This window comes from Saccostrea cucullata, unplaced genomic scaffold (genome assembly GCF_032062105.1).
Source record: "Saccostrea cucullata isolate Sc308-1 unplaced genomic scaffold, CSIRO_AGI_Scuc_v1 ctg16226, whole genome shotgun sequence".
Taxonomy (NCBI): domain Eukaryota; kingdom Metazoa; phylum Mollusca; class Bivalvia; order Ostreida; family Ostreidae; genus Saccostrea; species Saccostrea cuccullata.
The window spans coordinates 1-13,821 of NW_026918522.1; the positions used below are offsets into that span (position 1 = coordinate 1).

General features: G+C 32.7%; 1 long non-coding RNA gene across 1 annotated transcript; it reads right to left on the reverse strand.

Moving 5' to 3' along the window:
• Positions 1-12,853: 12,853 nt before the first annotated feature.
• On the reverse strand, positions 12,854-13,605 carry LOC134267453 (uncharacterized). Its single transcript, XR_009992161.1, has 2 exons — positions 13,228-13,605; positions 12,854-12,907 (listed from the first exon to the last, which is right to left on the reverse strand). It is a non-coding gene; the product is annotated as an uncharacterized LOC134267453 (long non-coding RNA).
• Between the last annotated feature and the right edge of the window lie 216 nt (positions 13,606-13,821).

Here is a 13,821-nt window from a genome sequence, read left to right on the forward strand (position 1 = left end):
TGCACTTACACGGGATTTAATTATTAAATAAATGACTGTTTGGGCCTGGGGTTACATTCAGATTAAAAATGTTTATCAAAAATTGTACATTTTATTTCAAAAGATTATATTTAATAGAAAAATTGTAATCAAACACCAAGAATATGAATAAGTAACAAATAATTGTGAAAAGGAATGCACATCATTTCATGATAGATATCGTAAAAATGTACACACGATCTACAACACGTACATCTTTGACTTAGACACATTTCTTCAAGATATTACACTCTTTAGTTGGCAACGGAAGATTTCTTAGGATTTTTGCATTCCTTCGAAATGGTTACATACCATTCACATTAATTATTACAGTACGTTGTATACATTGTAATTCTATTACACAAGATAGTCTGGGATTTTTCAACTTGAGGTCAATTCCTCAAGTAAATGTTGGATGCATAAAATATAAATTAAAACCAGAAACATGCATCACCTATATTCAAAATATATTTCACTTGAAGGATATAAAACACGAACTGTGTAGAGTACGTTTATATGCGATAAGTAAAATTCGATATTCTAAAAAAAAAGGGGACCTGTCGTTTTTTCGTTAGTAAATGATAAGCAACTTTATGACTGTAATAAATATGAAAAACATATATTTTTACAGATTCACTTTATGGAAGAAAATATATCATGTATCTCGAAATTTATAAAGGGAAAGAAATTTCTGATTAATAATCTTTTTAATGTTTAGAAAACCTTTAATTCTGAATAACTTCTCCCACCTCAATTCCCAAACACCAACACTTAAACTTATATGTATATCTAGCAGCCCGGTCCTCCAGGCTGCAATTACGTGGCGCAGTGGTTAGAACGTGTCTGCTCTGTAGTCGCGGAGTAAAGAGTCGATCTTTACGTCGCGGGTTCGAATCCCACTGTGGGGCGTGAAGATCAGTCATTCGGATTAGACCCGTGTCGTCGTATATGCCGAGTATAGGCCAGAATTTGCAGCCCTCCACCGGAAAAAAGGTAGAGTCTCCATATGAGTAAAACATTCTTGAGAGGGACGCTCAACAGCATCAAATAGTTAATCAATCAATCAATCTTCGCTGAATATTGTTTTTGAGAATTATGGTAATATTGTTTTATGCTTTTTACTATCAATGTGAATCAAGAGAGAAAAAGATATGTTTAAAAAGATATTTATTAAATTTAATTGTTAAAAATACATTCATTGACATATTCTAGAAATATTAAGTAATAGTTACATGATGACACGAGATGATGCATACAAAATATCGTTGAGTTATTGCACGCGAGGAGGCGTTAGCCTCCGAGTTTGCAATAACGAAACGATATTTTGTATGCATCATCGAGCTGTCAATCATGTAACTGATTTATCCCATGACCCTTCATTTGACCTCTTCCCATATTAGGTATTTTCTTTGCATCAACTAATAAAGACGCTGAATCAGAACCACGTGATAGTCTTAACGCGAAGGGTTTTTGGTATCCAAGTAACGGATTTACAAATTTGGTAAATTTTCTTAGTACTGTACCACGTGATCATTTTCTTGAGATAATCAATTCATTTGTATTCTATGGATTTGGAGAAAGTAGTAGAAGGGGTTCATAGCGTAAAGAATCGCCGTTTTTGCAGCAAGCCTACGACGAGGATAATTTTCAATCGAGTCAAGCAGTTCAGATTGTATGAACTCAGTCGATCGGATTTAAAAATAGCCCATGTGGCCAGGACTTTTATGAATTTCGATTTACAGTGTTGGTGTTTGGGATCATTTCCGGAATTGAAACGGGAAAATTTTACGGAATGGACTGAAAATACTAGCTATACAGATTCGTAAAACATGTGTCGGCCAGTGAAATAAGTGCGCTTAAAAAATCAAGAAAGTAAAACCACTCGCCGTAACACTTCATCAGTTCATGGGCAGTCAACATGGTTCAAGTGTTCAACGACTGGAAATCTCAGCGAAACAACAACTTGGTGAGTTTAAAATAATTCCCGAAATACTCACTTTTATATACCAAGAACTTTCGAACACTATATCATGTTTTGTACACTGTAATTGAAGCCAGGGGCGCATACGGATTTCCTTACCCCCGATCGAGGACTTTATATCAAATCTGTTCCGATATTCTACTGTACATGAGAGCAAGGTGCTCATGAAATGAACTTTTCAGAGGATGCCCGGAAGGAAACTACCATTGAATGTGCGAATTCCTATGGGAGATGAAGCTATCCGCTTCGAGAATTGCTCCGCCAGACCGTGTCAGTGTCTTTTTTTGTAAAGATTTGTGCATTTTGATTTAAACTGTGTTAACTATCTGTATTGTGTGTTTTTTCTTGTTTCTGTTAGTTCATTAAAATCTAGAAACGAATTTTTGTCTCATTTGCATAGCTCCTCCTACATCTAGGGTATAACGGTTGGATATCACTAGCTTTATATCACATATGTGATATTTAATATATCACAACACCTTTGTTGATATGAGAAATACACCCTTGTGAAGATCAAAGACAAATGTGTCGGTCATGGGATAATTCAACTTACAGAACATAGTTTTCATCAACTACTAGAGCTACCAATTCAGGTGTCCCTCAAGGGTCAGTCCTTGGTCCCTTTTTATTCTTATTGTATATTAATGACATATCTGAAAAATTATCATGTCCTGTAAGGCTTTTTGCAGATTAATTCTGCAAACTGATTAACTAAGGATCTTGGACGAATAAGACAGTGGTCTAATATATCGGCAGTAGAATTCAATCCTTGTAACACAGTCAATCTAGATTTTAGCAGGAAAAATATTTGCCATCCAAAAATTAAGTTTGGTGAAGATGGGCCCACTATTAAAAATGTTGAAACACATACTCATTTAGGAGTAAGATTTCAACAAGATGGTAATTGGAGATCCCACATACTTGATATCTATGCTAAAGCATGTAATCGCTTAAATATCTTAAGAATGTTAAAACACACACTTAAGAGGGATGCTTTGATAAAAATATATTTTGCTTTTATTCGTCCTGTTCTTGAATATTCAGATATTGTATGGGATAATTGTACTGAAAGAGATGCAAAATTACTTGAAGATGTTCAAGTTGCAGCTGCACGAATAATAACCGGTTTAAGAATCAATTCATCAAGATCAAAGCTTTATGAAGAGCTTGGCTGGGATACTCTTGAAATAAGAAGAAAAATACATAAACTAGTGTTATTTTATAAAATAGTGTATGGATTAGCACCCCAGTACTTGCAAGATTTATTACAATGCATTCTTCCAGATAATTCTTATCCCTTAAGGAATCCGGACAATCTTACATTTCATATTCCACAAGCCAAAACAACTTCATTTATGAAAAGTTTCCTCCCTTCAACTATAAGACTTTGGAATGATTTACCATTTAATATCCGAAACCTTTCTTCACTTACATCATTCAAGACTGCCATAAAGAATATATACTGCATAAAACCTAAGAAATATTACAATTATGGAAGTCGTAAAATGAATATATTGCATTGTCAGTTGCGAAATAATGCTAGTAATTTAAATGCTGACTTATTTAATCATTTTTTAAAGGAAGATAAAAGTTGTGACATGTGCGGGTTTAGTTCAGAAACATCATATCACTATTTTATGAATTGTCCAAAATACTGTATGCAAAGACAGAACCTAATACAAAATTTAATACTTTGCAATTACCAATGCCTTTATGTTTACAACTTATTCTAAATGGAGACAATAATCTTACATACAACCAAAATATTGCAATATTTAAACTTGTTCAAGAATTTATTGCAACTACAAAGCGATTTGCATGATATTCTATCTGCTTTTGTTTTTTAATTATCAAATCACAGAACCAAAACCTATTTATGTTTTCTTATTCATTTTTTTAAATTTATACAATTATTAATATAATTGTCAGTCATATATGTTAAAATATAAATTTGAATTATATTATCAGCTCATATATTTCTCTTTTTTTGTTCTCCTTAATTTGCCTTGTCATATACATTTCTACTGAATATATGCATGTATATATTTATATATTTCAATGTTATATTAATAATGTTTACTTGTACATGTATGATTTTGACCTTGTATTGTGGAAAGGACTTATATAGGCAGTGCCTGCTGTCCAATCCAATTATGTACATGTATATTCATAATAAAATATTGTTTAAATTAACTTACAGTACTTTGTAATGCATCCGCTGTAAATTCCTGCAGAATGTTTAGAATTCGAAGAAGTAAATGCCAAACCATTTGCAAAATAGCATCGGTAAATGTCAGTCTGACAAGAGAGTTCCAAATACCCGACCGCTTTCAGGAATTGATCCAATATAACTATGGAAAAGGGCTTTTGACGTAGAAATTTTCATTCGGTGTCTAAACGTTCAAAGTTGAAAATTCATAAAACCTTACACGAATATAAAACCCGTTACATACATCTTCTATAAAATATATTGACGTCACAATGACTTTACGAAAATGACGTCACAATATATGTTTTAATTTTATTGTTTTGTTTTAGGATCTATATCTATTTTTATTTTTTCAAATTTTGTGATTGTGAGCGTTTGTTAAAAAATTTGACTTAAATTTATATCTTGACTCTGAACTCGATTCCCATCCCAAACTTTTAAATTTCCTTAAAATATCGCAGGTAATTGACCAGCATAAAATCTATGTATACATGTAATTAGATAAAAAAAAATAATCAGGATTTTTCTAACTTCTACTTTTTTTAGTTCTCTTGTGTATACATATGAATATATCACAGATAGTTAAGTTGAAGAAAATGTAAAAAATTAAACGGTTAATCGGTCGGTAGGTCTTGCGGTTAAACGATTAGCATTTCTATAATCGATTGCCATCCCTACATTTAAAATGTCAAAAATATACAAACATATTGCAAAGAAATCATGCAATATAAATCACACATTTATTATAATTTTTTTAAAAAGTCAATTGCTTATTTTCCTAAAGTTGCAAAAATATATCTATAGATTCATTAGATAATATACGTCTTTTGAATAGCATGGGAAAAAAAATTATTTACCTGCAGGTATATTTAAAAAACAAGAGGCCCATGGGCCACATCGCTCACCTTAGCACTATGGCTAGGAAAAAGTAGAAATTGGTTTATTATTGAAAAGTTTAAATCCAGAAGTAGTCCCATGATCAATCATGGCTTTGCTATTCTTGAGAAGATGATTTTTAAAGAATTTTTCTATATTAAATATGTCTATTTAAAACTTTGGTCGGCCATTGTGGCCCCGCCCTACCCCCGGGGTCATGATTTGAACAAACTTGAATCTACACTACCTGAGGATGCTTCCATATAAATATGATCAATTCTGGTTCTGCTATTCTTGAGAAGAAGATTTTTAAAGAATTTTCCTATATATTTCTATGTAAAACTTTAGTCGGCCATTGTGGCCCCGCCCTACCCCCGGGGGTCATGATTTGAACAAATTTGAATATACACTACCTGAGGATGTTTCCCCATAAGTTTCATCTTTCCTGGTACAGTGGTTCTTGAGAAGAAGATTTTTAAAACATACCACCAAATTTTCATTAATTCCCAATTATCTCCCCTTGAATGAGGGCGTGATCCTTCATTTGAACAAACTTGAATCCCCTTCACCCAAGGATGCTTTGTGGCAAGTTTGGTTGAAACTGGCCCAGCGGTTCTTGAGAAGAAGTCGAAAATGTGAAAAGTTTACAGACAGACAGACAGACAGACAGACAGACAAACGGACAGACAGACAGACGGACGTCGGACAAAATGTGATCAGAAAAGCTCACTTGAGCCTTCGGCTCAGGTGAGCTAAAAATATTAAAAATCAAAACTACTGTCCTTCTGCCCAGATCTAAATCAAAAAGACAAAACAAAGGTTAACTAATTTAAACATTTTGGCAACCCCCCCTGTGATTATAAAAGTGGAAAGTTTCTGTCAAATATATATGACAGGATATTTATAGGTTGCTGCACATTACAGACTCGTGGCAAGTCAGAGTAAGGTCCTGTGTAAAAGTAAGTTTTATCTTAATTAACTTGTTATAAACATTCTTTTGGAAACTTAAACTTTAGTTAGAAATTTTCAAACTTATTGAACACTTTCGCTAAAGATTCGTATTTTAAAGATATTTTTGTAGAAAATAACATAAAAGCAAATAATTTTTAATGGAGTCACTCAAAATGCAAATTTTTCCCTTTCATTCGGCAAATAAAATTTATTTTTCGTGCACTTGAAATTTTACTATTATTTCAGTTCTTTCTTTTTTCTTTTTTTTTTTTAAATTTTTTACTATAAAGGGTACATGAAAATATATCGCGGCAAAGTGATTCACAAAGAGAAAAACCTAAAGAAAAAAGGGGGGTCTTTCAAAAAAAAAAATGGCAACCTGAGAATTGCGGAATGAGAATTATTCACTTGGTATGTGACGTATTTTTAGGGGTTACTTGCGAGAATTTCATGCTTTTTTTCTCATTAAAAAATAGTAACTGGAACAATCTTCAATGACAATGATTTAATTTCTTAAATGTACAAACATACATTGTCACATCATCACTCCTCCCTCATCTGTCAATGTAATTATACTTGGAATTACAGTTAATGATTACAATATACAATCTCTCTACCTCCATCCCTAGGGCGAAAAATCGCTAAAATCTTACCCCTCTCCCTCCTATATTTTAATGCACCAATGTGCCATAACTTCCCGTAAACCGCTGTAAATTACATAATTTTATAGTTATTTTTAATGAGAACTTAATTGTTATTCTGTTGACAACCAAATGATTGTGAAAAAATGTCCGTGAAATAATTAAAGAGGTAATTATTAATTCAAAATTTTGAATGAACACTTGTTTCACTTAATTCATTTCATTATGGTTTTTAAATCGTGCATCGTGATCCCGACCACGTGGAGGAAATATAATACCAGAATAAATTAGTGCATAAAGACAAAATTTTCGATCTTGCACAGAATATTAAATTCGTTTAAAGTTTATTAGCCTCTCTCTTTTTTTTTTTTTTCGTTTTTCTTCCCCAATATTGACATTTGATTGTATTTGTTTATTTAAAACATTGTCTCCCCCTTGTTTTGGTTTTGTTTGTTTAATTTGGTTTATTTTTTCTAGAAGAAAAGTTATTGGCTTTTTAAAATAGTTTTCTTCAAATATACTTTCAGATGAGAAAGTTACATTTCTTTCACGCTTTTCTGGGACTTCTCTTTGCCATTCGAAAAGATACCTATGAATACAGACGTAGAACCGTCGCACTTGACGTACCCATTTATTTTACCGAACTTTTCGGTAAATGAAAAAGGAATACGTAATACCTGTAAAAATACACATTTTATAAGTATAACTTATCTTTTCATAATTCCCGGAAATTTCGGCACAAGTGATAGTTGCTAGAACTTCTGATAAAACTCGTTATATCTACACAAAACCCTTTAATTAGGTATTTAAAACAAGAAACATTTTGACTCAAGCGGCAAACCACAATATTCCTGTTATGAGGCAACAAACTGAAATTACTGGATCTGTTATTAAAAAAATATATCTCATAAAAATCTAGAATGGAAGGATTAACATTTTGAATGATTAACTCCATCGATACTTCAATATCCCCATATCGCATGGACGTTGTGTTGCGCCTATATGGTTTTGCATAGTTTCCATACCTGTTCGATTAACTGCATAGACGTTTTCAAAGATCTCAGTAATATCCAAATCAGTACAAAAGACATTATAGAGGAAAAGTAACATGTGTTGATATAAATATTCAATTTTAAAGTAGAAAAAAGATCAGAAAAATCGGGAGAAATGAAAGATTTATAGAACGGCGACAAAGCTTAATGGGTTGAAATCTAGTTGTCACGTCGCCTACCGTCAAGTGATTGCTCCGTTAATCCCATGATCTCATAGTAAAAAATCGTTGTAAATTTTCAAGATTTTATTATATGGACCTGATTTTTTACATACCAATAAACAAAATTTAGGAATTTATGCAGACATAGGTCATACTTCACAGTACACAACAGATTTTCCGTAATTCAATGTGTCCGCGAACTTTTCTAACGACCCTCGTATAAGTATGTAACATTAAAACAGTGCATGTAATATTGCAGGCGCGTCTTTTATTTGAACAACAGATTTTTTTCATACATAAATTTTATAAGTAGCCTTTCACGAAACAATTACCGGTACTTACATGTAAGTTAAAACACAACAAATATTTGGAATCTCATTCTCTCTCTCTAGCATATCCCAAGGGGGGTGTTGAACCCCATCCCCCCAATCCCATCCAGATCCGCTAAACTGCATTAAATTTTCTTCTTATTTGGCACACTATAAAACGCGCTTTATCCTTGTCTGCTGCAACAAAAATTTCGTATTTGTGAGAAATTAATTTACATATGATGAAAATCCTTAGGAAATGTATATACACGTACCTACATGTACATGCTAATATTCTCTGCGCTTCAAAATTCGTCAATCAGGATTCGATCGGATACAACTCTTACCCGATTATTTATTTAACTTTATCATTTATTTATTTATCGTGCATTTTTGCTAAGTATTTTGAACACTTTATATAAATATTCCCTATCAATGTAAAATACTTTTATTTTTCAAACTCCGCAGAACATCAAGATTACTTTTAAAAAACTTTCATATCAAACTAGAGGTACTGTGAGCGATGAGCTCACTAACTGATACCCCCCGCCTCCCATATGGTTATAACTGATGACAAATCCATGTTTTACTGTGGCCGGGAAACCCAAAATATGTGTCGGATCAAAAAGTAAAATAGGAGGTCACAATGGCAATATGTAAAAAAAGATTCTATGAAAGTTTCATCAAATTTTATTCAGTGGAATGAGAGGAGTTGCGGATAAGAGATGGGTACCCCAAAGCGTAACAGACGGACGGACGGACGGACAGACGTACAGACGGACGGAATTAACGATTACTATATACCCTCCCGCTTTTCAAGCGAGGGGTATAATAATAACCGACCGCCTCCTGGCGGCCGTTCACAATAATGTTTTTTTTTTTGTTCTTACAATTGAAAACTGTGACAACAAAACAAAGGGTACATGTAAGCCTTAATTAAATATTTCTGACACCATGCCATTGAATTATCAAATACCGTAAACAATCAAGAGAAATTAGACAAATTTCCATTAATTGATCGAAACAATGTAGTTCAATGAAATAATTTGTAGCCAATCAGATGAAACAGACCGTTGTTATTAATTTTTCTTGGTGAATATTTCTGATGTCATACATTATTACAAGTTAAAGGTTAAAGATACATATATTTAACACCGAAATGAAAAAATAAAACACTATTTTCAATCTTGGACGGACATTTTGTAAGGACGGACATAACGTGACGATATTTTTGGATGATCGACGGACACTTCGTGACGGAGGAAATAGTGTGACGATTTTTTGGAAGAAAAAGCGGACATTTCTTGGCGGCAGACATAATACTACTATTTTTTGGAAGAAAGGCGGACATTTTGTAGCGGCGGACATAGTGTGACGATTTTTCCGAAAAAGAGGCGGACATTTCGTGACGGCGGACATAACGTGACGATTTTTCCGAAAAAGAGGCGGACATTTCGTGACGGCGGACAAAACATGACTCAGCAGTACCAAAAAGGAAACAGAGGGACGGGCGAACAGACGGACGGACGGACGGACATCCCGATTACTATAAACCCTTCCGCTTTTCAGGCTGGGGTATAAATATCAAATCACACAATATAGATATCCTCTCTTTGTAAATGTACACATGTTTATCTCTCTTCATTTAAGGTACTAGTACTCCGATCCTCAGGTTCTGAAAATCAAGCATTGACTTATTGAAAATGCTCACAAAAATGTCTGAATTTTCAAAGTAACGTGTTTTTTTCCCATAATAATTCTTCAACCTTCATTTTTCAAGCTTATATTATAGAGAGAAAATTAGTAAATCTCAAATATATTTTAAGAATTGCGAATAAAAACACCTCCTATGCACTTTCCAATTAAATTTGATCAATTAACACATTTTAAAAATAAAAATCATAGCTACATGTATAGGTATCCAGGCTTTTGAAGAAACTCCACAATTTTTATACATATACTGTACTTAAATTTCTTTTATTTACTTCGATCGTTTTACAATGCTATAGGTATCCAGGCTTTTGAAGAAACTCCACAATTTTTATACATATAATGTACTTAAATTTCTTTTATTTACTTCCAGCGTTTTACAATGCAAAGTGTATAAAGATTCTCCTGTCATTGCAAAACTCCATAAATAACTTCTAATTTCATATCATGTTTATAAACATTGGTATCTATGGTTAGATTAAAATGAACATCAATTTCTTGATATACGTAATTTTAATGCTTTTACGGGGTAAAAATTTCGATTTTTAATTAGACCTTTCTGAGAACTTCGAAGAACCCTGAAGCACATTGCGAGGTATATAATGAAAATTGTTGCATGAAAAGATTTAATTTTCAAGCTTCATTAAAAGACTTTTTGAATTAAATTATAAATTAAAGAGTCGTTCTTCCCGGCTGAGTAAAATATATTTTTAACTATCGCGTATGTCATTAATTAAAAGGGAAAAAAACAGTTACGGGAAAATCACACTCAAGGTTTTTGTTCAGATATTTTCTACAGCTAAGACTCCTTCAAGGAAAAGTTTGATAATGGTCATACAATATATTCTACAGTGAGTGTTTGCAAAAAGCACGAGTTCATGTCATCAACTAAATTCCCAGGATGAGAGTTTATAAGAAAGACGGGAAATGGTACACCCTGGATAATCGTCGTCTCTGGGTGTTCAGGAAACTGGAAGCAGACGGTCATATCAAGGATGTAGAGGTCAATCAGGTCAGCAAAGATCGTATGACAGCGGAGAAATTCACCACTAAAAATGGAGGTGTGACTTTCCCATTTCTTCAGATAGGAGAAACTTTTATAACCTCCTCTTCCCCGACCGCGATTGACGTAACTCGATAAAAAATAATTTGTAACTATTCCCTGTTCAAGCACTCCACATTTTGAGGCGAAAGTTGTAGGTTCTTATTATGATAACTTAAAAACCGAGGCCCCGTGTCACGGCAGGTTTTGGCACTAAAGATCCCTTACTGCTCAGTGGTCCTGAGTGCTGAGAAATGTATAAATTTGAGCCCTTTACCGGTATATGGTGACGTCTCTATGAGTGAAATTTTCTCGAAAGGGACGTAAAACAACATAAAGTTAATCCAACACACTTCTCTCGAATACATGTGAAACAAGAATTATATAAATTGGACACAAGTTTTTAGAACGAAATTAATTAATGAACCCCATTAACTCTATTATTATTCAATTATATTCTTTTTTTCATGGTGACTTTCCTCTCAAGAATAAAAGCAAACATAACAACAAAGATTTATCCTATGTGTACAATTAGCCTATAAAAAATAAAATTCACAGCAGATCAAATTTTTGGTATAATGTTTAGGCCATTCCAAGTTTTTTTTCTATGTTTAGCCTCCATCCATCTTTCAAAAATCTACCTGCATATTTGCAAAAGAGAAACAGAACACCCCCCCTCCCCCCAAAAAACTATATTCATTAAAATAACGTAATTCAAAGGATTTGATTTCAAGAAATTATTTTTTCTCCTTTCTAGATCTATACTTTAGCAAAATCAAGATACTACATGCTAAAAATATACCAATAGAACCATAAAAATTTAGACAGATCATTACAGGAAATGATAGAATTAAAAAAATTCGACCAGAATAAAAAATATCGGGTCTCTTGATTTTGTTTGTTTTTTGAGTGTCAAAAACCCAGGCGCACGCGGACGCTTTAAAACATAGAAAAAACTTTGAATAGCCTTTCTTAATAAAACGCAACATTTTGTTGGTAATTCTTGTTTTTGTCTTCTTTTCACATGTTTCATACTACAGATAATTCTTCTTTCAAAAAATTACAAGAAATAAACTGCCCAGAAAAATATGGCCAGGTTTAAAGTTTTTAAAAATAGGTTACACTACAAGTTAATGTTTTTGAGAACAAACAGACAGACATACGGATGGACAGACAAAAAAGAACATTACGCCCGAATCTCCGATTACTAGGGTCTACAAATAAGTTCTCTTATTTTCAAAATCTTATTTAAACCATACAATGGAGCGAAACATAGGTAACCTGATATATTATTTAGATACACTGTAAAAAATGTGTTTAGATGATAGACACTTTCCTAAGCACTTTCTTGTCACACTTTTTTTGATGCGTTGAAATTCTAAACACATTTAATTTCATTACGTGTAACGGAAAGCGTTTAGACCCTAAACACTTACATGTTTAGACTTTAAACACTTTACAAAACATGTTATGATACATGTTTACAAATTAAACACTTGGATGTTTTCGTTGTCTTCCTGCAAGAAAACTGAAAAAATAACAATTGTTTACATTTTAAATTTTATTCAATGAACATGCAAACATGGATTTTTTATAAAGAATTTTAAATTAAATATACATTATATTTTTACACGCTGGTTTTAATTCTAACCAGATTGGCAAGCAGTTATTTCTCATGTCTGTATCAAGTTTAACCTCCAGCAATTTTTCACTGAGCAACAAACGCATAATTTGTTTTCATCTGTGATCGTCAGTAGGTAATCCACTGTCATTATTTGAGAATATTTTAGGTTGTTCAAAACTATAACGAACAGCAGACTTCACAAAACTCAGTTTCCCCTAGAAAGTAAGAAGTGTTGAAAAATGTAAGAACGATGGCATGTCATAGTGGACTTGGAGATGGCAACAGTTTCTCTGATACGTGTATTTTTGCTTTCAAGTTCGATGTGGACCATATCCTGTAAGAAAGAAATTCAAATTTTATCAAAATATGCTTTTCACTGGCTGGATTTGTACGAACCTTTTTTTTTTTTTTTTTACATGTTTGATAGCTATTATTGTGCTACTTTTATTGAACCTCGTCTATATAACCACTATTTAGTATTGAAACTGTTATAGATATTATTGATATTCTATATAATGTACTCCTTTCTAGATTTCAGGAGTACAAAATATAACCGAAGGTAATCTTGATCTACAGCTACATGTGCAAACGCATGTCTATTTACGTAGCCCATCATGGTCAATTTATGTAAAATAAAAATAATAGTTAACATACCTTTTATCGCAGTAATGTTGCAGTTTAAATGCATTTCACAATCTCTTCATGGTTATCACTTTGATTAGCATTCACTTCCTTTAATCCATCTTCTTTAGCTAACATTGGGATTTCCTTTGTTTCGATAACCGCTCTATTTATCATTCGAATATATATGCGTCATTTCCGGGAAGATAACTCTGCACTTCACAGAAAAGTGTTCAATTTCTAAACACTTATATCTAAACATGTGTTAAATCTTAACATCATTTAGATATAACACATGTTTAGACATAAGTGTTTAGCCGTTAAACACAATCTAACACACGTTTAGACCTAAGTGTTTAGCCGTTAAACACAATCTTATACATGTTTAGGTCAAAACACGTAATGGAAGTGTTTATTTCTAAGTGTATTGATTTCTTTAGACAGGCAAGCTTTTTGTCATTGCAAACGTCTCATAAATGGCTATTTTTATTTTAAATTACGAAACTAAACGAGGATTATATGACCAAAAATTTAATATTCTTATCTCTTTCGCTGAATCCAAATCGAAAATAGTTTGAAAGAGACTTTCAAGGTACTCCAAAAATGAAACCGTCAGAAATTATTTTC